This window comes from Pan paniscus, chromosome 1 (genome assembly GCF_029289425.2).
Source record: "Pan paniscus chromosome 1, NHGRI_mPanPan1-v2.0_pri, whole genome shotgun sequence".
NCBI classification, from domain to species: Eukaryota; Metazoa; Chordata; class Mammalia; order Primates; family Hominidae; genus Pan; species Pan paniscus.
The window spans coordinates 12,223,118-12,248,953 of NC_073249.2; the positions used below are offsets into that span (position 1 = coordinate 12,223,118).

General features: G+C 43.2%; 1 long non-coding RNA gene across 3 annotated transcripts; it reads right to left on the reverse strand.

The window, feature by feature from the left end:
• Positions 1 to 398: 398 nt before the first annotated feature.
• LOC117977550 (uncharacterized) lies at positions 399 to 25,550 on the reverse strand. Of its 3 annotated transcripts, none has more exons than XR_008621181.2 (5): positions 18,869 to 20,586; positions 17,927 to 18,053; positions 14,428 to 14,607; positions 7,299 to 7,520; positions 399 to 6,280 (listed from the first exon to the last, which is right to left on the reverse strand). It is a non-coding gene; the product is annotated as an uncharacterized LOC117977550 (long non-coding RNA). The 3 variants fall into 3 exon arrangements; XR_010109890.1 differs by lacking the exon at positions 399 to 6,280 and adding an exon at positions 23,757 to 25,550 and having other exon boundaries at positions 6,927 to 7,520; positions 18,869 to 18,986; XR_008954784.2 differs by lacking the exon at positions 399 to 6,280 and having other exon boundaries at positions 6,927 to 7,520.
• Between the last annotated feature and the right edge of the window lie 286 nt (positions 25,551 to 25,836).

The following is a 25,836-nucleotide window of genomic DNA, read 5'->3' on the forward strand; positions in this document are numbered from 1 at the left end:
TTTGGAATGTCCTTGGCCAAGAGGAGGGGTCTATTCTGATGGTTGAGGGGTTTCAAATTTTATTTTTTGTATACAAACGGTATACCCATCATTCATACCCATTTCATATGAATAAAGGCAGCCAACTTCGGTCATGACACAATCATTACTTAAGTAGTCCTGGAGTAACTACTAGAGAGTTAAAAGTTAATCTCTCAGTGGCTGGAAGATAAAAGGAGCAAGGAAGAGGACAGCTGCTTTTCTTTCTAGGCACTTTGTCACTTCCCAAATGCTAGGCACCGTGTGAGGCAGGGAAGGAGGTTCAGACACAAAAACTGAGAGGAAGGGGAGCAAATATGTACACATGACAACCATTCAATTATATATTCATTCAACAAATATTTATTGAACTCTGATTATGCACTGGACATTAGGTGTTGAAGGCAGCTATTAACAAAACAGTCTTTGCCTCATGGACCTGCCTCTGTAGTAAAGGAGGCAGACAATCATTCAACACATAACATAGTATCGGGTAGTGACGTGTTATGAAGAAGGCATATTAGGGAGCTAGACTGTGACTGAGCAGGGAGAGAGGAGTTGCCCTTTTAGGGGGTGGTAGGTAATGTCTGAGATGACATTTGAGTAGAGACCTGAATCAAGTTGGAGGGTGTGATGGTTAAATTTACATATCAACTTGACGGCACTACAGGGTGCCCAGATTAAACATTGTTTCTGGATGTCTGTGAGGGTGTTTCTAGATGAGATTAGCATTTGATTTAGTGGGCTCAGTAAAGGAGATGGCCCTCCCCCATATGAGTGGACACCATCCAATCCCTTGAGAGCCTGGATAGAACAAAAAGGTGGAGGAAAGAGGAATTCACCCCTTTTCCTTCCAGCCTGAGTACCAGGGCATAGATCTTCTCCTGCCCTCGGTGCCCCTGCCCTGGCCTCTGGACTTGGGCTGAATTATCCACCCACTCCCCTGGGTCTCCACCTTGCTGGTGGCAGATCATGGGACTTCTCAATCTCCGTAATCAAGTGAGACAATTCCAAATATGAAAGTTCTTCCTATGGACAGTTGAGTCTTAAACAACACACGTTACTTATATGCAGATTTTCTTCTGCCTCTGGCACTCCTGAGACAGCAAGACCAACCCCTCCTCTTCCTCCTCCTCCTCCTCAGCCTACTCAACGTGAAGATGATGAGAATGAAGACCTTTATGGTAATCCACTTCCACTTAATAGGAAATATATTTTCTCTTCCTGATGATTTTTAAATAAAATTTTCTTTTCTCTAGCTTACTTTATTGTAAGGATACAGTATATAATACATATACCAAATATGGTTTTTGTTTTGTTTTGTTTTGTTTTGTTTTCTCACTCTTGTTGCCCAGGCTGGAGTGCAATGGTGCAATCTCGGCTCACTGCAACCTCCATCTCCCAGGTTCAAGTGATTCTCCTGCCTCAGCCTCCCAAGTAGCTGGGATTACAGGCGCATGCCACCACGCCTGGCTAATTTTTGTAGTTTTAGTAGAGATGGGGGTATCGTCATATTGGTCAGGCTGGTCTCAAATTCCTGACCTCAGGTGATCCGCCCGCCTTGGCCTCCCAAAGTGCTGGGATTACAGGCGTGAGCCACTATGCTCAGCCCCAGATATGTTTTTAATCAACTGCTTATGTTCTCAGTAAGGCTTTTGGTCGACAGTAGGCTATTAATAGTTAAGTTTGGGAGAGTCAAAGGTTATACATGGACTTTCCACTGCAAGGAGATCAGTGCCCCTAACCCCAGAGATGTCCAAGGGTTAACTGTACATCCAATCCTCTCCTTTCTCTTCTCAGTCTCCACAAGTTCCCCAACCATCATCACGCATTTCTCTTTGTTATTTTGTTTTCCTTCATGCTTACTCACTCTCATCCACATGCACATATTTCTCCCCCTGTCCAGCACAGGAGTGCATACCTGTCACCTCCTCCCGCCTTCTGTATTAGTCCGTTTTCATACTGCTGATAAAGACATTCTCAAGACTGGGTAATTTATAAAGAAAAAAGAAGTTTAATGGACTCGCAGTTTCACGTGGCTGGGAAGGTCTCACAATCATGGCGGAAGGTGAAAGGCATGTCTTACGTGGTAATAGACAAGAAAGAATGAGAGCCAAGCCAAAGCAGAAACCACTTATAAAACCATCAGATCCTGTGAGACTTATTCACTACCACAAGAACAGTATACGGGAAGCAGCCCTCATGATTCAATTATCTCCCACTGGGTCCCTCCCACAACATGTGGGAATTAAATCAAGATGAGATTTGGGTGGGGACACAGCCAAACCATATCTCATACCTCTATGGTGTCCTCACAGTCGTTTAAGAAAATCTTCTCTCTCTGATGAAATAAAAATGTTAGAACTTGGAAAATCCTTAGAGTTTACATGGTTCTTCTCAGTGTACACACACACCAGTCCCCACAGTCCTCCAGATGTGTGCCTAAGTTTTCCTTTGCTCAAACCTCCTACTTAAAAAGGTTTTGGGGAAGATGTTGTCCCTACTGGCAGAGGATGAAGTGGTAAGAAGCTGAGAGAGGGTTGAGACAGAGGGAAGCAGACTCTCTTCCCCGCTGCGCCCTCATGATCAGCATCACATCTTTTTTTTTTTTTTTTGTTTTGTTTTTTTTTTTTCTTTTTTTCTTTTTTATTGATCATTCTTGGGTGTTTCTCGCAGAGGGGGATTTGGCAGGGTCACAGGACAATAGTGGAGGGAAGGTCAGCAGATAAACAAGTGAACAAAGGTCTCTGGTTTTCCTAGGCAGAGGACCCTGCGGCCTTCCGCAGTGTTTGTGTCCCTGGGTACTTGAGATTAAGGAGTGGTGATGACTCTTAACGAACATGCTGCCTTCAAGCATCTGTTTAACAAAGCACATCTTGCACCGCCCTTAATCCATTCAACCCTGAGTGGATACAGCACATGTTTCAGAGAGCACAGGGTTGGGGGTAAGGTCACAGATCAACAGGATCCCAAGGCAGAAGAATTTTTCTTAGTACAGAACAAAATGAAAAGTCTCCCATGTCTACCTCTTTCTACACAGACACAGCAACCATCCGATTTCTCAATCTTTTCCCCACCTTTCCCCCCTTTCTATTCCACAAAACCGCCATTGTCTTCATGGCCTGTTCTCAATGAGCTGTTGAGTACACCTCCCAGATGGGGTGGTGGCCGGGCAGAGGAGCTCCTCACTTCCCAGTAGGGGCGGCCGGGCAGAAGCGCCCCTCACCTCCCGGACGGGGCGGCTGGCCGGGCGGGGGGCTGACCCCCCACCTCCCTCCTGGACAGGGCGGCTGGCCGGGCAGAGGGGCTCCTCACTTCCCAGTAGGGGCGGCCGGGCAGAGGCGCCCCTCACTTCCCCGACGGGGTGGCTGGCCCAGCGGGGGGCTGACTCCCCCACCTCCCTCCTGGAGGGGGCGGCTGGCCGGGCAGAGGGGCTCCTCACTTCCCGGTAGGGGCGGCCGGGCAGAGGCGCCCCTCACCTCCCGGACAGGGCGGCTGGCCGGGCGGAGGGCTGATCCCCACACCTCCCTCCCGGACGGGGCGGCTGGCCGGGCGGGGGGCTGACCCCCCCACCTCCCTCCCGGACGGGGCGGCTGGCTGGGCAGAGGCGCCCCTCACCTCCCGGATGGGGCGGCTGGCCAGGTGGGGGGCTAACCCCCCCACCTCCCTCCCGGACGGGGCGGCTGGCCGGGCCGGGGGCTGACCCCCCCACCTCCCTCCCAGACAGAGCGGCTGGCCGGGCCGGGGGCTGACCCCCCCACCTCCCTCCCAGACAGAGCGGCTGGCCGGGCAGAGGGGCTCCCCACCTCCCAGTAGGGGCGGCCGGGCAGAGGCGCCCCCCCCACCTCCTGGACAGGGCGGCTGGCCGGGCAGGGGGCTGATCCCCCCACCTCCCTCCCGGACGGGGCGGCTGGCCAGGCGGGGGGCTGATCCCCCCACCTCCCTCCCGGATGGGGCGGCTGGCCGGGAGGGGGGCTGACCCCCCCACCTCCCTCCCGGATGGGGCGGCTGGCCGGGCAGAGGGGCTCCTCACTTCCCAGTAGGGGCGGCCGGGCAGAGGCACCCCTTGCCTCCCGGACGGGGCGGCTGGCCAGGCGGGGGGCTGACCCCCCCACCTCCCTCCCGGACGAGGCGGCTGGCCGGGCAGAGGGGCTCCTCACTTCCCGGTAGGGGCGGCCGGGCAGAGGTGCCCCTCACCTCCCGGACGGGGCGGCTGGCCGGGCGGGGGGCCGACCCCCCCCGCCTCCCTCCCAGACGAGGAGGGAGGACGCTCCCCACTTCTCAGATGGGGTGGCTGCCGGGCGGAGGGGCCCCCCACCTCTCAGACGGGGCGGCTGCCAGGCAGAGGGCCTCCTCACCCCTCAGACAGGGCGGCCGGGCAGAGACACTCCTCACATCCCGGACGGGGCGGCAGGGCAGAGGTGCTCCCCACATCTCAGACGATGGGCGGCCGGGCAGAGACGCTCCTCACTTCCCAGATGTGATGGCGGCCGGGAAGAGGCGCTCCTCACTTCCTAGATGGGATGGCGGCCGGGCAGAGACGCTCCTCACTTTCCAGACTGGGCAGCCAGGCAGAGGGGCTCCTCACATCCCAGACGATGGGCAGTCAGGCAGAGACGCTCCTCACTTCCCAGACGGGGTGGCTGCCAGGCAGAGGCTGCAATCTCGGCACTTAGGGAGGCCAAGGCAGGCGGCTGGGAGGTGGTTGTAGCGAGCCGAGATCACGCCACTGCACTCCAGCCTGGGCGCCATTGAGCACTGAGTTAACGAGACTCCGTCTGCAATCCCGGCACCTCGGGAGGCCGAGGCTGGCGGATCACTCGCGGTCAGGAGCTGGAGACCAGCCCAGCCGACACATCGAAACCCCGTCTCCACCAAAAAAACACGAAAACCAGTCAGGCGTGGCGGCGCACGCCTGCAATCGCAGGCACTCGGCAGGCTGAGGCAGGAGAATCGGGCAGGGAGGTTGCAGTGAGCTGAGATGGCAGCAGTACCGTCCAGCTTCGGCTCGGCATCAGAGGGAGACCGTGGAAAGAGGGGAGAGGGGAGAGGGGGGAGGGGGGAGGGGAGAGGGGGGAGGGGGGAGGGGAGAGGGGAGAGGGGAGAGGGGAGAGGGGAGAGGGAGCTCTATCTACCACACAGTCCTTCTCTGAATATGAGTCGGTCCCGAAAAATTTTTTTAAGTCAGCATCACATCTTTAAAGGTACCTTCATCACCTCTTCCTTTCTTTCTTTTTTCCACTGCCTCCATGTCAATGCTGGACAGAAGCAGGAGTGAAGCATGAGTTTCCTTCCATTTTCAAAACAAACCTTTAACTTAGAATGAAGGTGAAAGAATATATTTTTTCCTAAATCAACAGTGTAAACTGGCTGGACTGTTTTGCAAAAATATCACACCCTCTAGATGTTTCATGGGCTGATTTGCATGGTACCAGATGAGTTTCTTTTTTCCTCTTTCAATCAACTCAAGTAAATATACAACATGCAGCCAAATTACATCCTCTTACAGGAAGAGAGATTTCAAAATCTTTTCTTATTGTTTACCTGAATCTGTTTGTTCACAGTTTCTCAGGCAGGCAAGATATCCTCAGAACAAAGTTACTAAAAGGATTTTCAGGTGACACAGGCTGCAGCTGGAAGTTAGTTATGTAACTTTGGTTTTGTGGCTCTTTCCATTTTCACAGTGTACAGCAGATACTAATTAACATGGAAATTGATTTGTGTGCTTGAGCATTCCAGCTAGCTGCGATAAGCATTTCACGCTCTGCGTTGGAAAATGTTCTCATTGCTTCTTTGGTAATGCTGAGCCATGGATAGATGACAATGACAGTTCACTTTTGTCACTCTGTGAATGAAGGAGTAAATAAGTGCCCCATCCACAGAACCACGGAGCTCATGTAATCCACTCAAAAAGGGACCCTGGTCCAGCAACTTTGATGCAACCTGACTTTCCTTGGACACTTCCAGTGACAGGAGACTCACTACTGTCGTCCAGCTGTTTGCCATGGCTCTGCTAGATCTGAGTTAAAGGGGGTCACTCACACGAGTGTTTCCCCTTTTGGAGCTCCCAGTGAGAGGCCACAACCCCAGGGCAACTGGAAAGATGCCCATCTAATAGTCTACTCCCTCTAAGGTCAGAATTCTCTCATAAAGGTGCAGTGGCATGCACCTGGAGTCCCAGCTACTCAGGAGGCTGAGGTGGGAAGATCACTTGAGCCCAGGAGTTCAAGTCCAGTCTAAGCAGCACAGCAAGATTCCATCTCTAAGAAAAAAAAAAAAAAAAAAACTCCCATAAAACTTGCTCCTTTGCAGGTAAGAGACCATCACCATTGTTTCTTTACTATTTGTTAAGTGACCATTTTGTGTCAGATATTGTCTTATATCCCGGGGCTGCAACTTAAATAATACTTACTCTGTCTACCAGGAACTTCCAATCTAGTTTATTAAATTTTAATGACTTTGAATTAGATAAACTAGTATAAGTTATTTATAGCATTCTTTATACATTATTTAATTCAATAAAAATTATTGACTAGAATTTACAGTCTAGTAGGGAGAGAAATCTAAATAAATTATTATAACAGGATGGTGCAAGTGTCCTCATAAAGCACAGCTCATTAACTTGATCCTTCTTAAGGCAACTGGCCAGGGAAACCTCTCAGAGGTGTTAAGAGGCAGAAAACCTAAGGGCATTGAACACTTATGGGGCTGGGGGCGGGATTTAGGGAGAAGGATGCTGCCAGAAAGATCTATTGCTTTGTGATGTTATTCAAGGTTAGCCCAGCCGTGCACCAGCTGATTGACTATCGGAGTCCTTGGACACCACCCATAATCATTCTTAACCACTCATGTCACATGGCTAATGAGAGGTCTTGCGGTACTGGCTTAATGAGTTGAAACGATTCAACTATAATTAGCACATTTATTATTTTAATATGAATCAATGCTTCTAAAGACCTCAAAAAGAACTGAATCTCTAAAATAAATCAAACCCTTCCTACAAGTTCCTTCATACTACTATCACACCTAGTGTTTTCTTCTTGGCATAAATCACACACGTCATCCCCAAAATAGTTCCAATCATAGTGGATCGCAAACAGCCAGGCTAAAAGTAATTACGTTTTATTGTAAATTGTTTTCTGAGCTTTTCTGAAAATCCCAAGGAAAGGCCAGGAGGAGCAGATCTCCAGCTAGGGTGACATTCTGATTGGTCGTGATGACGGCAGTGCATTTTTGGTAAAACCAACAATGGTGCTTTTCAGACACAAATCCTGCCTAACCTAACACGGCATGAAGGAGGCCGGCAGCCAGGTTTGCACTTTCACTTGTTGCCTTCGCATCTTCATCCATCAGGCTGAATAGAGAATCAATAACCAGTAGCCGAGCAGGATGTTTTAAGGTTGTCACTCCCAATCCTTCATTTGATGGATGCTGAATGTTGATCAAATTGACTGAGAGTTGAAAAGTTGCCTTCTGCTGCAGGTTTGATGAGTTACCATTTTCTGCCAGATAAAGAAGTTTCAACAAAAGAAGAAAAATTACTTTTCTGGGATCTGCTCTTGCTCTATAGAAACAGAAACGCAGCTAAGAGGCTTAAAGTAGAAACAGCAGAATATTTAGGTCTCACCGAGGACCCTGCCTATTTTGACAGGGAAGTCCTTTTGTTCTATGTACATATTTTGAAAAACCACTGTTTCTTTTTATAGGAAAGGATTTCTAAAAGGCATTCTTTGGAAACTCCAACGTAAAGCAAAATCTATTAGACATCTAGGATATGGTCTTGAAATTAATGTTAAGTGAGAACTGACATATCAAAGATGTAAGTATTAAGATTCTAATCTATTTTTACAATGAATTCCCATTTGTCCAAAATGTTTCCAAATTCTAGAATTTTTTAAGAAATTCGGATTAAAAAAATACCAGAGAATGCTGGCTTTGGCAATGGTCTTTTCTCCTCTCCATGTTTGTAACTACTTTCTCCAACAGAGAGGAATATCTACAATAGTTTTAGAATTGCTAAGCCAAGCCACTGAGAAAAGCAAGCCTATTAACTAGAGTTCGATATTGTTGAAATTATTTTTCTTCTTGAGGTTAAATTTGCATAAAGTGCAATGCAGATATCTTAGGTGTACAATTCATTGAGGTTTGATAAATATATACCTCATAGAATTATTACTGCAACCAAGATACATGGAACATTTCTATTATCCCCAAAATTGCTCTTATGTCCTCTTCCAGTCAGTCCCCAACTCCCACAGATAACCGTTCTGAAGTCTATCACTGTAGAATACTTCAGCCTATTCTTCTTTTTTTTTTTCTTAGAGACAGGATCTAGCTCTGTCACCCAGGTTGGAGTACAGTGGCACAATCATGGCTCACTGCAGCCTTGAACTCCTGGCCTCAAGTAATCCTCCTGCCTCAGCCTTCAGAGTAGCTAGAATTATAGGCACACACCACCATGCCTGGTTATTTTTCCAACTTTTGTAGAGGCAGGGTCTCACTATGTTGCTCTGGCTGGTCTTGAACTCCTGGCCTCAAGCAATTCCCCTATCTTGGCCTCCCAAAGTGCTGAGATTACAGGCGTAAGTCACCGCATCTGACTTTATTTCAGCCTATTCTTGTACTTCATATGAATGAAATCATGAAATTATGTGTTCTTCTACATTTGGGCTCTTTTGCCCAACAGAGTGAGTTTGACATTTGTTCATACTGTTGGGTCTAGATCAGTTGTTTCATTCCTTTTACTGCTGAATAGTATTCCAGGGTATGAATATTCCATGAATTGTTTACCCATTTTCCTGTCAATGGACATTGGTTTTGTTTTTGTTTTTGCGGTAAGAACACTTATCATGAGATCTACCCTCTTAACAAATTTTTTATCTACCCTCTTAACAAACTGTTGAGTGTACAATGTAGTATGGCTAAATATAGTCATTACATTATGCAGTAGATCTCTAGAGCACAGTCATCCTGCTTAACTGGAGCTCCACCTGTCGAACAGCTCCCCATTTCCTCCTCCTTGCAGCCTCTGGCAACCACCATGCTACTCTCTGCTTCTATGTACTTGACTCTTTTAGATTCCACATTGTATTAGTCTGTTCTCACGCAGCTATGAAGAAATACCCGAGACTGGGAAAGAGGTTTAATTGACTCACAGTTCCCCAGGGCTTGGCCTCAGAAAACTTACAATCATGGCAGAAGGGGAAGCAAACATGTCTTTCTTCACATGGCAGCAAGAAGGAGAAGACCAAGAGAAGTGCAGATCGAAGGGGGGAAAAGCCCCTCATAAAATCATCAGATTTCATGAGAACTCACTCACTATCATGGGAACAGCACAGCGGAACCGCCCCATGGTTCAATCACCTCCCATGAGGTCCCTCCCCCAGCACATGGGAATTACAACTCAAGGTGAGATTTGGGTGGGAACACAGAGCCAGACCATATCACACACCTAAGTGAGATCATGCAGTATTTGTCTTTCTATGGCTGGCTTATTTCACTTAGAATAATGCCCTGAAGTTTCATCCATGATGTCATGAATGACAGGATTTCCTTCTTTTTTCTTTTGAGACTGGGTCTTGCTCTGTCACCCAGGCTGGAGTGGACTGGTGTGGTCATAAACCACTGCAGCCTTGACCTCCTGCGCTCAAGCAATCCTCCACCTCAGCCTTCCATGTAGCTGGGACCACACCACAGGTGTGTGTCAACACACCCCGCTAATTAAAAAAAAAATTGTAGAGACGATATCTCACTATGTTGCACAGGCTGTTCTTGAACTCCTGGGCTCAAGTGATCCTCCTGCCTTGGCCTCCCAGAATGCTGTGATTATAGGCACAGCCAGGATTTCCTTCTTTTGATGAACATTATAGATTTTCCCTCAGGATTGGTTATTATGAATAAAGTCTGTGGGAATATAAATGGGTGAAACCATTTTGGAAACCATTTGACAGTTTCTTACAAGGTTATAATACTCCTACCCTATGTATGACCCAGCAATTCCTCCGCTAGGCGTTTACCTAAAGGAATAAAAATGTATTCACAAAGAGACTTGTGCAAGTTTATAGTGGCTTTATTCATGCTTGACAAAGTCTTTCAATGAAGCCTTCTAGCCTTGGTTAACTAGTTCTCCAGTGGAATTCTGCTCTTTGTCATTCATTCTCTTGAATGTAAGAATAATACAGATTTGAACATCCATCTGTTAACTCCAATAAGTAGGTGACCTGTATGTCTGTTTATGTTGTCTTTTCTTCCTCCTCTTCATGAGTGTCCTGGGTAAATTTTGTGTATGAGGTTCTGGATAATGCTATCATCTTCCAGAGAGGGCTAGTCCTATTTTCTGGTAGGCAGATAAAGTCACAACTAATCAGGGACTGGTTGTTTGTTTGTTTTTTAGTTTCCATCTACCTCTCATTTTCCCCATACATAGGGTATAGCCTCCAGGATTCCCAGCTGAGGTTCTGGAGTGCTGACTGAAGCCCTTCTCCCTGGGTCTTGAATTCCAACTCTGGCCTCCCCAGCACTGTGAGAAGGAAGAAAACTCTGCTTTACCCATTGGGAGTTTTCTGCTTTGCTTCAAAAGCAGTTTAAGAATTCAAAAAGTCAACAAGTCCCTAGAAAGACAAAGAGCGGTTTGTTGGGCAAAAATGTGCTGTGCCTCCCTTGTGACCAGGATTTCTGCTCCCTTCCACTCCAAATTCCAAAGACTTATTAGCCCTAAACTCCAATTTCTGTCTTTCTAGTCCTATAAGATTGCCAACATTTCAGCAGGCATCTCTCTTCTTAGCAGCAGCTTTCTGCCTAGGCCTTCTGCCCAGAATCTCATCTTCCCGCCTCCCATGACCAACAACTGGCAAATACTTGGAGGGAAAAAAAACGGCATGAGGTTGGCTTTCCTCACTCTGGTGTTCTTCTCTAGGGATCGTGGCTGATAGGGTCTGTTTGCCTCAGATAGTTTGTGATGCTTTCAGTTTTTTCAAAAAACAATCTTTCTAGTTGTTTTGTATGAAAGCTTCAGTTCACTGTAACCTAATTTGTCCTAGTTAGAAGCATAAGTTATGACTTAAATATTTTTCTTGTCTAACTGCACTGGATAGGACCAATTCAATGTTTAAGTAACTTGACTTTTCTTTTAATGAGAATGTTTATTAGGTTGTTCATTAAGATGGATGTTTTGGGCAAGATTGGAACAACAGACACTAGGGACTCCAAAAGAGGGGAGGGAGGGAATGAGCAAGGGTTGAAAAACTACCTATCAGGTACTATATTCACAATGTGGGTGGCAGGATCAATAGAAGCCCAACTTCAGCATCACACAATATACTCATGTAACAAATTTGCATATGTACCTCCTGAATCTAAAAAAAAAAAAGATTGGTGTTTTATGTGGCTTTTTAATAGATAGCTTTTATCAGATCAAGGATATTCTTTAATATTCTTAGTTTTCTATATTTTTATCATTAAAAAGCATTATTTAATTTTTCTGTATCTATTAATATGATCATATCATTTTTCCCCTTTCATCTCTTAATTTTATAAAGTCGTGTGTGTGTGTGTGTGTGTGTGTGTGTGTGTGTGATGTGCTTTCCTAATTGTATTAGGGTTTTCTAGAGGGACAGAACTAATGGAATAGGTATATATAAAAGGGGAGTTTATCAAGGATTGTTAACTCACACAATCACAAGGTCCCACAGTAGGCCACCGCAGGCTAAGGAGCAAGGAGAGCCAGTCTGAGTTCCAAAACTGAAGAATTTGGAGTCCAGTGTTCGAGGGCAGGAAGCATCCAGCACGGGAGAAAGATGTAGGCTGGGAGGCTACGCCAGTCTCTCTTTTCACATTTTTCTGCCTGCTTCTATTCTAGCCATGCTGGCAGCTGATCGGATTGTGCCCACCCAAGGGTGGGTCTGCCTTTCCCACTCCACTGACTCAAATGTCAATCTCCTTTGGCAACACCCTCACAGACACATCCAGGATCAATACTTTGTATCCTTCAATCCAATCAAGTTGACACTCAGTATTAGCCATCACACTAATATTAAACTATTCTTTCATTACTGGAATAAATCTAGATTGATTATGATACAGTACCTTTTATTACATTTATGACTGGATTCTATTTTCTATCACTGGTTTAGAATTTCATCTTTGCTAAAGTTGCAATTAGATTTTTTCTTTTCTTCTGCTGGGCTTGCCTGATTTTGCCATCAAGATTAAATTAAGCTAATAGAATGAGTTGGAGAATATTTGATCTTTTATTATGCTCTAGAAAACTAAGTCTAAGATTAGAACAATGTGTTCCTTGAAAGCTTTTTAGAACTTACCTGTAAAAATCATCTGGGCACGGTGTTTTATGTGGGTAAAAAATTTTAACTACTACTTTCATTTATTTTCCTTATATATATATTGAGCTAGTCAGTCTTACTATTTCTGTTTTTGAGACAGTTTCCCTATAGGTCATATTTTTCTAAGAATTTATCCATTTTGTCTAAGTTTCCAAATTTATCACCATAAAGCTGTTCATAGTATTTTCTTATCTTTTTTTAATTTTGGTTGTATCTATAGTTATATCCCTTTTTCTCACCTCAATATTACCATTTTTTTCTTTACCAATCTCACCAGATAGCTGACTATTTTATCAGTCTCTTTTAAAGACCAAATTTGGGCTTTCTTCTAGGATGTGTTGTTTTTTAAAAAATCAGTGTTTGCTCTTATTTTTATGTTTTCTCTCCTACATTCTTTTGATTTAATATATTGCTTTATCTTCCTTCATTTTTTCATATTGACACGTAAGTCTTTATTCCTTTCTGAAATAAGTGTTTAAATCTATTATGTTTCATCCGAAGTATCACTCATAAATCTTGCCTCATTCCAGAAAGGACTTGATGAAGCTCAGAAAGATGTACATAGTACAAGATTTAAAAGTAAGAATAGGCCAGGTGCTGTGGCTCGTGCCTGTAATCCCAGCACTTGGGAGGCCGAGGCAGATGGATCACCTGAGGTCAGGAGTTTGAAACCGACCTGGCCAACATGGCAAGGCCTCATCTCCACTAAAAATACAAAAAATTAGCCGGGCGTGGTGGCGCGCTCCTGTAATCCCAGCTACTCGGCAGGCTGAGGTAGGAGAATTGCTTGAACCCAGGAGGCAAAGGTTGCAGTGAGCCGAGATTGCACCACTGCACTCCAGCCTGGGCAACAGAGCAGGACCCTATCTTAAAATGAATAAATAAATAGGCTGGGCATGGTGGCTCACACCTGTAATCCCAGCACTTTGGGAGGCCGAGGTGGGCGGATCTCAAGGTCAGGAGTTTGAGTCCAGCCTGACCAACATGTTGAAACCCTGTCTGTACTAAAAGTACAAAAATTAGCCAGGTGTGGTGGTGCATGCCTGTAATCCCAGTTACTCAGGAGGCTGAGGCAGAAGAATCACTTGAACCCAGGAGGTGAAGGTTGCAGTGAGCAGAGATCATGCCACTGCACTCCAGCCTGGGTGACAGAGCAAGACTCCGTCTCAAAAAAAAAAAATTAAAAATTAAAAAAATTAATAAATAAAATAATATGCAGGGATTCTTGATAGATGGCAATAGTGGTTTGTTTGTTTTAACTAAGCTGTTTCTTATACTTAAAGTGGGTTCCTTGTTGGCAGCATATGGTAAAGTATTGTTCTTTAGTCCAGTCTGACAATCTCTGCATTTGAATTGGGGTATTTATACCATTTATATTTAATATAATTATTGATATGGTTAGATTTAAATCTGCCATATAGCTACTCATTTTCTCTATGTCCCATCTGTTCTTTGCTCCCTTTACTCTTTTTATTCCTTCTTTTGGATTCAGGTTTTTTATTATTTACTTTTACCCCCTTTGTTGTTGTATTAGCAATACCTCCTCTTGTGTTATTTTAGTGTTTGTTTTAGGGTTTATACTATACATCTTATGTTATCACAGTCTACCTTCAAGTGATATTACATCACTTCACAAATAGTATAAGAACATACTTCAATTCTTCTTCTCTCAGCTTTGTGCTATTGTTGCCATATATTTTACTTTCACATATGTCATAAAACACACAATAATTTGTCATTTTCTCTTTAAACAACCAATTCTGCTTTAAAGCCTGCATTCTCAATGGGGTTATATTGCCCACTCCTACCCACCAAGGGGCAAAAAAATAAAAATAAAGTTCTTGGAGACTGAAAAAAATGTTCAATATTACAATGGCTTGTATTTCCCCAAAAGGCCACAGAACATAAACAAATACATGGTATATCTGTGGTATTAAAATTTTATGCACAAGGTGGGGAGAATTTGGTTGGGGAAAAAGGTCTAAAAATGCTTTGTCAGAGAATAAAATTAAAAACAGACTGAGAAACACTTTAAAGAGACTTAAATAATTTTAAAAACTCTCATATTTACCCACATAGGATAGTTCCCATTCTCAATACTTTTTGTTCCTTCGTGGAGATCCAGATTTCCATCTGGTATCATTTTCTTCTACTTGAAGAGCTTTCTTAGCATTTCTTCTCACTCAATTCTTCTTATGATGAATTCTTTCCACTTTTGTTGGTATGAAAAGCCTTTATCTCATCTTCATTTCTGAAAGATATTTTCACTAGGCAAAGATATCTAGGTTGACAGTGTTTTTCTTGCAATACAGATTTTCCCCGACTTACGACTTTTTAATTTTATGATGGTGTAAAAGTGAAACACATTCAGTACATTCCTTGACTAATGATGGAATTATGTCTAGATAAACACATCATAAATCAAAAATGTAAGTTGAAAGTGTATTTTAGACATGATATTTTCAATTTATGATGAGTTTTTTGGAACATAACCCCATCATAAGTCAAGCAGCACTTAAACTTCAAAAATGTAGTACCACTGTCTTCTGGTTTACATTTTTTCTGAGAAGAAATCTGTTGTCATCCTTCTGTAAACAACGTCATTCCCCAACTCCCTCTGACTGCTTTCTTCTTATCACTAGTTTCTCTCTCTCTTTTCTTTTAATTCCAGAGGACCCAAATCATTAATTTTAAGCAATTTGATGATGTTGCGCTTTGGGGTCATGTGTTTTTGTTTTTGTTTCTTTTTTTGTTTTTGTTTTTGTTTTTGTTTTGTTGGAGTCTTGCTCTGTCACCCAGGCTGGAGTGCAATAGCACAATCTTGGCTCACCGCAACCTCTGCCTCCCGGGTTCAAGCAATTCTCCTGCGGCAGCCTCCCAAGTAGCTGGGATTACAGGCATGTGCCACCACACCTGGCTAATTTTGTATTTTTAGTAGAGACAGGGTTTCTCCATGTTGGTCAGGCTGGTCTCGAACTTCTGACCTCAAGTGGCTCACCCGCCTCAGCCTCCCAAAGTGCTGGGATTACAAGCATGAGCCACCACACCCGGCGTGGGGTCATGTTCTTAACCTTTCTTGTGCTTAAGGTTTTTTGAGATTCTTGGATTTGTAGCATTATAATTTTCATCAAACTTGGAAAGTTTTCAGTCATTCTTTAATTTTCTTTGAGTCTTTAAAAACAGGCTTACTGGAATTTAATTCACATCATACAATGCACACATTTAATTTGTATAGTGCAATGTTTTGTAGTATATTTATAGAGTTGGGCAACCATCACAACAGTCAATTTTCAAACATTTTCATTACCCCAAAATGAAACCTGATACCCACTGGCAGTCACTTTCCAATTACCTCCAACTTATAAGCCCTGCGCAATCACTTATCTATGTTCTATCTCTACAGATTTGCCTATTCTGGACTTAAAAAAAAATAGTCATGCAATACGTGTCTTCTGTGGTTTAAAAAACAGAATGTACTGTCTCACAGTTCTGGGGGCTAGGTAACTGATAGCAAGGTGTTAGCAGCATTGGTTTCTTCTGAGGCCCCTCTCCTTGGCTTGTAGATGGCCATCTTCTTATGTCCCCACATGATCTTCTCTCTGTGTGTGTGTGTGTCCTAATCTCCTCTTCTTGTAAGAATACCAGTCAGGTTGGATTAGGTCCACTCATGGACCTCATTTTACCTTAATTATCTGAAGACCCTATCTCCAAATACAGTCACATTCTGAGGTGCTGGGGGTTAGGACTTCATCATATGAATTTTTGGGAAACACAATTCAACCCATAATACTAGGCAGTGAGGACACTGAATTCATTATACTATTTACTCTATTTTTGTGAGAGTTTGAAATTTTTCATAATAGAAGGTTTTAACTTTTATTAAATTAGAAAATTGATGGAAGAGAATAATAAAGTTAAGCCAGTATGAACCACTATAATAGCTCTAGAAAGAAATACAATCACTTATCTTTAAAAAAAAAATGACTGGATAATCCATAGGCCTATTAGCAGACCACCTTTTACATTCCTGAAGGGTGAATTTTGTCCCCTCAAATTCAAATATTGAAGTCCTACCACCCAGTACCTCAAAACACGACTGTATTTGGAAATAGGGTCTTTAGATAACTAAGGTAAAATGAGGTTATTACGAGTGGATCCTAATCCAATCTGAATGGTATCCTTATAAGAAAAAAAGATTAGGGCACAGACACACAAAGAGGGAAGACCACGTTGGGACACAGGGAGAAGATGGCCACCTGCAAGCCCAGGAGAGAGGTCTCAGAAGAAACCAACCCTACTGACACGTTAATAGCAGCTGTAGAGCCTCCAGAACTTTGAAGCAGTAGATAAGGTACCTCAGCCTCCAATGTCTAAGAAACCCAAGATCATATCCAGTCCAAAGGGCAGTCAGACCTTCCCTATGTTAGGCATTAGATAGAACTGGAGTCTCTTTAGTACACCACTGATTTAACTTTTGCTGACATTTAATATTGCCATTTAAGTTTAATCTTTCACAATATTACAAGTATATCACAAGTTATACTTGCCGAGTAAAGCAACACAAGTGACCTTAATGGTCTGTATCATGGCATAGGCTGAAATATTAGAGGGAGGACAACTGAATATCTCCATGCTAGGGTCAGCCCCAACATGTAAATATCAAAGTTACAGCCATTAGCTTTTAGGTTTTTTTGGTTCACTTATGCAATTTCTTATTAATATTCCTCCAAGAGAACTGAGGATATTTCCAACACACCATGGAGTCAGAACACCCAATTAATCAAGATAAAATAAGATAAATATCCAAATTAGCTAAATGGGAGAAAAGTGGTTAATAGTCACAGAATCATAGAATTTAGAGGGCTGACTTCCATTTATGGCAATATAGTAAATTAACTGAGAACTCTCCTATCAAAAAACACCTGGAAATGATGGACAAAATATAATAAACATGCTTTTAAATATATAACTGAACATGCAAGAAAGTAAGAGAAATCCCTCGGGGCAAAGCCAGAAATGAAACAGAAATGCAGCTCAGATTGCCCTGATAAATGTTGCTGGACTTGATAACTGAGGGGCTACTATTTTAACAGCCATGTGAGGACAGGAGATAAAGCCTTGAATCTATAGTAGAAAGATAGAGTGTAAGTTATCTAGTATCAGCACCCTCAAAGGCTTACACTTCAGTAAAAGGGTAGATTAGGAATAACATCCACCCACTGGCAAAGAGGTGTGACAAGAGAGCTTTCTGGTCTCATCTTGTCCTCTAGGTTACATTGTCTTTAAAACCAATATTACTCAGAGAATTCTAACCATGAATCATTTTCTCCTGCATTTGCAGTTTAAATTCATACTATCTTTGTGGTCTGTGAATCTCACCTCTGGTATGCCTGAGAGGAAGAAATGCTTTGAGGGACACAACTTTAACCCACGCCTCCAAAATCTCAACAGATGAGGCTCCACCAGACATCATTAGCTCATCATCACTAAGACAAGTGAGAAGATTCGAGGGTTGGACCCACTCATATGTAACTGAATCATCTGAAACCCAGATATTTTAAATGACTTACCCAAAAGTTCCACAGCATTTAATTGGCAGAGACAGACCAGAGCTCAGGGCTTATGAGTTGCCTGTGAATTATTTACTCCTTCCAGCAATCTGCCTCTTTCCATATAGAAGTTCTTTCTCTGGAGAATCTAAGGGAAAAATCAGGTTCAATTGTCTTTATTTATTTATTTGTTTGTTTGTTTGTTTGCCTTGAGATGGGGTCTCACCTTGTTGTCCAGGCTGGAGTGCAGTGGCCCAGTCTCAGCTCATGGCAACCTCCTACTCCTGGATTCAGGTGATTCTCCTGCCTCGGCCTCCAGAGTAACAGGGATTACAGGTGCACACCACCACATCCAGCTAATTTTGTATTTTTAGTAGAGATGGGGTTTCACCATGTTGGCCAGGTTGGTCTTGAACTCCTGACCTCAAGCAATCTACCCACCTTGGCCTCCCAAAGTTCTGGGTTTACAGGCATGAGCCACTGTGCCTGGCCTCACTTTTCAATATAGGATTGTTGATTTTGAAGACAATTGAGGCCAAGCATCGTGGGTCATGCCTGTAATGCCAGCATTTTGGGAGGCAGAGGCAGGCAGATCACCTGAGGTCAGGAGTGCAAGACCAGCCTGACCAACATGGTGAAACCTCATCTCCATTAAAAATACAAAAACTCACTTTGGGAGGCTGAGGCGGGCGGATCAAGAGGTCAGGAGATCGAGACCACCCTGGCTAACACGGTGAAACCCCGTCTCTACTAAAAATACAAAAAATTAGCTGGGTGTGGTGGTGCACGCCTGTAGTCCCAGGTACTCAGAGGGTTAAGGGGGGAGAATGGTGTGAACTCGGGAGGCAGAGCTTTCAGTGAGCCAAGATCGCGCCGCTGCACTCCAGCCTGGGCGACAGAGTGAGACTCAGTCTCAAAAAAAAAAAAAAAAAAAAAAAATTAGCCAGGCATGGGCATGCATACCTGTAGTCCTAGCTACTCGGGAGGCTGAGGTGGAAGAATGACTTGAACCCTGGAGGTGAAGGTTGCAGTAAACCAAGATCATTCCACTGCACTCCAGCCTGGGCGACACAGTGAGACTCTGTCTCAAAAAAAAAAAAAAAACACCAAAAAATGAGCCTATTTACCCCCAAATACTCAAATAAGCAAGTGGATTCTGCTACTGTGGTGCTTCAAGTTCACAAGTGTCCTCATCTGTATTCTGGAGATACTCTGCACCTGAGCAAGTGTGTTGAAAAGATGTGCTACCCAGCACGCTCACTGTCTGCTAACTGAAACACCCTTTGGGAAAGCAATCTGCTTAAGCATACCAATGGTTTTAAATGTAACGCTGCTTTGAGTAATTCATTCTTAGGAAATTCTCAGACATATGAATAAAGGGTTAGGGTTCAATTATACTCACACTATTGTAACCTACAATGCTAAAATGTTGAAAATGCCCTAATGTTCTACAAAAAAAATGGTTACATAAATTACAGTACATGTTTAAAATAGATTGTTCTATAGGCATTTTTTAAAATTTGAAGACTGATATAAAACTGAATGGAAAAAAATGAATTAAAAATATACATATCTATTGTTCTCACTCATGGGGAGCCGAAACAACTGCTGTCACGGAGATCGGGAACAGAATGATAGACACTAGAGGCTGGGAAGGGGGTGTGGGTTGGAGGGGTTTGAATAAAGAGAGGTTGGTTAGTGGGTACAAATATACAGTGAGACAGAACAAATAAGCCACAATGTTCAACTGCAGGGTAGGGTGGCTATAGTTAGCAACCATGTATTGTATATTTCAAAGTATCTATTAAGAGAGGACTTGAAATGTTACCAACACATAGACGTAATAAATACTCAAGGTGGGCCAGGCGTAGTGGCTCGCGCCTGTAATCCCAGCATTTTGGGAGGCTGAGATAGGCGGATCACCTACCCGCCTATCCTGAGGTCAGGAGTTTGAGATCAGCCTGGCCAACATGGTGAAACCCCATCTCTAATAAAAATACAAAAATTGGCCAGGCATGGTGGCGCATGCCTATAATCTTAGCTACTCGGGGGGTGCTGAAGCAGAAGAATCACTTGAACCCGGGAGGTGGAGGTTGCAGTGAGCCAAGACCATGCCACTGCACTCCAGCCTGGGCGACAAAGCAAGTCTCCATCTCAAATAAATAAATAAATAAATAAATAAATAAATAAATAAATAAATAACTCAAGGCGATGGATACTCCAAATATCCTGACTTGACACATTCTATGCATTTAACAAATACATGTACCCCATAAATACATAAAATACTTGGTATGAATAAAAAAGTAACTTACAAAATTTGAAGAACATAGCATTCCCTTTTTATAAATTACAATTCTCTAAATTTTGTATTCCTATGGTCTTCTCTGAAAGATTCAAATTTGTAATTGGCTTATTAAAACATATATTCACAAAATACGTACATGCAGAAACCACAATGGTATAGCACTTCGCACCTGTTAGGATGGCTAATATAAAAATAATAATAATAATAATAGGCCAGGTCCGGTGGCTCATGCCTGTAATCCCAGCACTTAGGGAGGCCGAGGTGAGAAGATCACCTGAGGTCAGGAGTTCAAGACCAGTCTGACCAACATGGTGAAACCCCATCTCTATTAAAAATACAAAAATGAGCCAGCCGTGGTGGTTGGGTGCCTGTAATCCCAGCTACTTGGGAGGCTGAGGCAGGAGAATCACTTGAACCTGGGAGGTGGAGGTTGCAGTGAGCAGAGATCATGCCACTGGACTCCAGCCTGGGCTACAGAGTCATACCCCTGTGGTATGACTGGCAGAAAAAAAATGTCTAGAGGGACAAGCCAATCCATATTATTCAGCCTTAAAAAAGAAGGGAATTCTGACACATGCTACAATACGGATGGACCTTGAGGACACTACACTAAGTGAAACAAGCCAGTCTCAAAAGGACAAATACCATATGATTCCACTTATATGAGGTATGTAGTCAAATTCACAGAGATTCACAGAGATGGAAGGTAGAATGGTGGTTGCCCCAGGCCAGGCATGAGGGAGGATTGGAGGGTTATTGTTTAGTTGGTACAGAATTTAGTTTTGCAAGATGAAGAGTTCTAGAGATGGATGGTGGTGATGGTCGCATAACAAGATGTGTGTGTATTTTACCACAATAAAACATATACAGAAAATACATGGATATATACATATATACTATAACATATCAGTCATATAAAAAAAGATGATACATGGGTAGGTAGGTTGATAGATATAAAAATTGATAGCTTTATGGTGTATTCATTTTCTATTACTGCTGTGTAACAAATTTCCACAAACTTGGTGGCTTATTAACAACACATGTTTATTCTCTTACAGTTCTGGAGAAACAAGTCAGAAATTAAGGTGTCAGCAGGGCCACACTCTCTGGAGGATCTAGGGGAAAATTTTGTTTCCTGGCTTTCTGCCTTTAGAAGCTGCCTGCATTCCTTGGCTCGTGGCCCTTTCCTCCATCTTCAAAGCCATCTTCCTCCTACCTGAAATTTTTTATCCTTTACCAACATCTCCCTAACTGTTCCATTCTCTTGTAACTTCTATTCTACTCTCTACTTCTATGAGATCAACTTTTTTCAATTCCACATCTGAGCAAGATCATTGGTATTTGTCTTTTCGTTCCTGGCTTATTTCACTTAACATGATGTCCTCCAGGACATCGATATCTTTGGAAGCCATTATTCAGCCTACTCACTCATGAATGGACAGGAGAAAAGAGAGAAGGAAAATGAAAAACAATGGAAGAAAATATTCTCTGTATACTTGTATATAGTTTACAAGCTTTCTGTGATAAAAAAGTTTTATAATAAAAAATGCAACATTTTAAAATTGGCTTTCTTAATTGATATAATTTGGATATTTGTCTCTTCCAAATCTCATGTTGAAATGTGACTCCCAATGTTGGAAGTGGGGCCTGGTGGGAGGTGTTTGGGGGTGGATCCCTCATGAATGGCTTGGTATCTCCCTGCTGTAATGAGTGACTTCATGGAAATCTGGTTATTAAAGAGCCTGGCGCCTCCCTCCCCCTCTATCTTGCTCCCTCTCTTAATATGTGACAAGCCAGCTCCCCTTGCCTTCCTCCATGATTGGAAGCTTCCTGAGGCCTCACCAGAAGCAGATGCCGGCACCCTGCTTCTTGTACAGCCTGCAGAACCATGAGCCAAATAAACCTCTTTTCTCTATAAACTACCCTGCCTCAGGTATTCCTTTATAGCAACACAAATGGACTAAGACATTAATGCAAGTATAATTTAGTGTATTTGGGGTGCTTTTCCAGGTGTGAGATGGGTTCCACTAAACCATCCAGCATGTCTGGTATAATTATCCTAATGAGCAGAGTAATCCATTTGTAAGGTGTCAAATCTGTAACAGGAAGGCTGTCTATAGCTGCAATGTTTACAGCTCCCTCTGGAAAATATCCAGTCTCACCACAGTCAGGTTTCCCTCCCTACACTTCTCTTGTGCTACTGGCATTCACAGGGAGATTTATACACATTGTCTATCAAATGAGGTATTTTGATGAGGTGTTGCATTCACTTTTTCTGTAAAGCATGGCTTTGAAGAATTGAAAAAATTAAACCTCTCCCAAGGGTCTTCATTATTGTTCTTCAGTTAATGAAGATTTCTTTTAAAAGCCAAGTCCTGTGCTGAGAGCTTTCTGTGGATTAAGGCATTGATTTCTTGCACTGTCCTGTGAGGTGAGTGGTAGCACTATGGTCATTTACAGATGAGGAAGCTGCCTCGTAGAGAGGGCATACAACCTGCCCAAGGTCCCCCAGTGACTGATTTTTGAAGGCATGAGAGGGGAGGCATTTATGACACAACATGGAACCCTATTTATGCACTACAGCTAATCACATACATGTCTTCTGAAAAGATCAAAGACAGATCTGACCTCAGAGTCCCCTCACACAACTGTGCACTTCAGATCAGACTATTAGTTAACACACATCACATCTGCTCTCTTCAAACTCTTTAGAGCTTCTAAAACATACAACGAAAGCGGAAGAGAGAGTTCTTGCCCTTTTAAATATCCTACAGTTTAATCTGGGAGATAATACATATACCCTATAACGTAAGTAAAGTTACAAAATGATCTATACCCTCAAACACACAACACAAGAGTGACCAAGAGCAGGTCAACATACACAAAACCAAAGAGTGATAAGGATGAAGTCTGTTGGAGATTTGGTGGTTAAATGCATTTCTCTTTTCTAGGCATTTGAAGGCACAGCCTGGCAGTTTAATATGACAAACTGGGTTCTATAGATTTTACTCATAAATATCCTTTATGAGTGAACAAAAAAGTAATTTTAAACCGAGTTGGGGCTTTTAAAAAAATTTATGTTATTATGAACACTGACTCCTTGGAAATTATACCAATGCTCAACAAGCAAATTTTTAGTAAAGAAAAATAGAGGAGGACAAAGAAGGGAATCTTGATTTAGAGCAATGGCAAGAAGGCAAGCTGCATCTATAAATTTCTAAAGAGCAGCTTGTTAAATAAATGGTTTCTCTTTGGAAGGCAGATGTTTATCAGTAAATGCTCCTCTGAAGTGCAGCTTGTTAATCTGCAGGGGGAGATGTCTGGGCACTTTTGTTCCCAAAAGGTCGGGATGAGATAAGGAGGGGGAAAGCTTGACAGCTGCTCTGGGATCTGTATTCATGATGCAACCCGGAATCAGGTTAGCTGTGTTTATGCTCACAGCTAATCACAGACTTTCCTTCTAATATACAGAATGGTGTGCCCACATTTGTGAGTACACAAACTTGCGCGCGCGCGCACACACACACACACACCCCTTCTTACCTGATTCTGGCATAGCAATACAGGAGATTAATATTCAGAAAGAGTTCTGTACCAGGACTTTGTACCAGTGTTTCCAACAGTGGTGTACAGCACACTGGTTCATCAGGCTAAGCAAGAAGAAATGAAACCAGGCTTGCTTGATGAAGTCTAAAACTGGAGGTCCTAAGGGGGCAAAGTGAAAGAGAGGTCAAAGTTTCCTACCTACTGTTAGCTGCACTTAGAAGCAGCAGTAAAATCTTGGGAAAGAGGCATGAAATATACATGGGAAGTGTAATGTTCCTCCAAATATTACATAAGAGACCCAGAGATGCCACTTTTGCTTTTAAATCCAGAGCAGAGGATGAGATTAAGACTTGAGCAACACAAGGTACTGGAGGGAGTCTGTTCCCCACAAACTCTGTGAAGAATGTTATTCTCCATGAGGGCGGGGAATTTTACTTTCTTAGCATTGTCTGTCCAGCCCTGGCACAGGATCTAGCCCAATACATATTTGATGAATGAACAGATAATATGAATGAATGCACACATGCCATATTACAGCAAATATTTCACCTCTTGGGGATCTTAGCTAAAGCAAAAGTAGAGGAAATTTGTCCAGCCAGCATTTCCTCTCTCTAATATCATAACCACTATTTGAGCTCATTGGAAGAGAAGCTTAAAAGGCAGACGTAAATGTTTATTCCTCTATCGCTGCAAATCTTAGCACAGCCTTGATAACCAAATACCAATCAACTCTACAAAATAACAGACGTTGGCCGGGCACAGTGGCTCACACCTGTAATCCCACCTTTTGGAGGCCGAGGCGGATGGATCACTTGAGGTCAGGAGTTTGAGACCAGCCTGATCAACATGGTGAAACCCTGTCTCTACTAAAAACACAAAAATTAGCCGGCGTGGTGGTGGGCGCCTGTAACCTCAGCTACTCAGGAGGCTGAGGCAGGAGAATTGCTTGAACCCAGGAGGCCAAGGTTGCAGCGAGCCAAGATTGCACCACTGCACCCTAGCCTGGGCGACAGAGCAAGACTCCATCTCAAAAAAAAAAAAAAAAAGAAATAGAAAAAAAGAAAGAAAAAAAAGCACACCCATCCCTCTGGATGGAATGGGACATCCATTTCCCTACAGAAGGCATGTTTTATCCCTTTAATGTTGGTAGGAAAATGGTTGGGTAAAGTCCTTTCCATCTCTCCCCATTTTGGGGGCAGTCATGCCCTCATTACTGTTTCCTCTCTCTCGTCTCCAAATATATATCCACAAATGTTTGCTACTTATATTACAAAACCTTTAGAAAATTCTCTCTTCCCACCTTCCAGAGTTCTCAACTTTCCCGTTCTCTTCAACCCTCCTCACTTTTCAAGTAAAATTTTAAAGGTGGCATCCAAAGCCAAACCGCACTTTTCACTTGACAAAACCCAATAATTACTCTGTTTTCTTAAGTCAGATGCTCCTGCTAATCTGATACAAACCATCCAAAATTAGCGCTTTCCTTCCCCCTCAATACCAATGGCATTAAATGACTCAACTCTGCCTCACACCAGCCCCTTCAGCTTCCAGGGTTTGAGCTGACCTCCTTGTCAGGACACACTCTCTTGTTCTGTAGCATCTTTTCCATTCACCATGATAAACCATCTTCTTCACTTCAGCACCCCTCTCTATAGCTTAAATAAAGTCAGGCTTGGCTCTTTCGCCACAGGGTTATAGCAGCAGCAGATGCTCTGCTATCTGGCATAGTTGGGAGAAGGAAAAATGTTGCTTAATCTATATTCCAGTTAAAGGACAGGGGTCACATTTATCATACTTGGGTGGTCAACCTTCAAATACAGTAATTCACACGGTAAAGTGTACTTAGTACTGAAGTGACACTGAATTTTGATGAGTCTTTGATGATTCAGAAGGTACTGCAGGAATATTGCAACACTTATGAGTCATCATTATGAATATCAGCGATCACTGGATTGTAGGTTTTGAAAGGCCACTGATGGATGGACCAGATTTGCTTCTGTGCAGTTGTCTGTTTCCTTGCATTGGACAGGGGCAGCACATCTCTGAACTTGCCTGGAAAATCTCTGGAGGGCACTAGCTG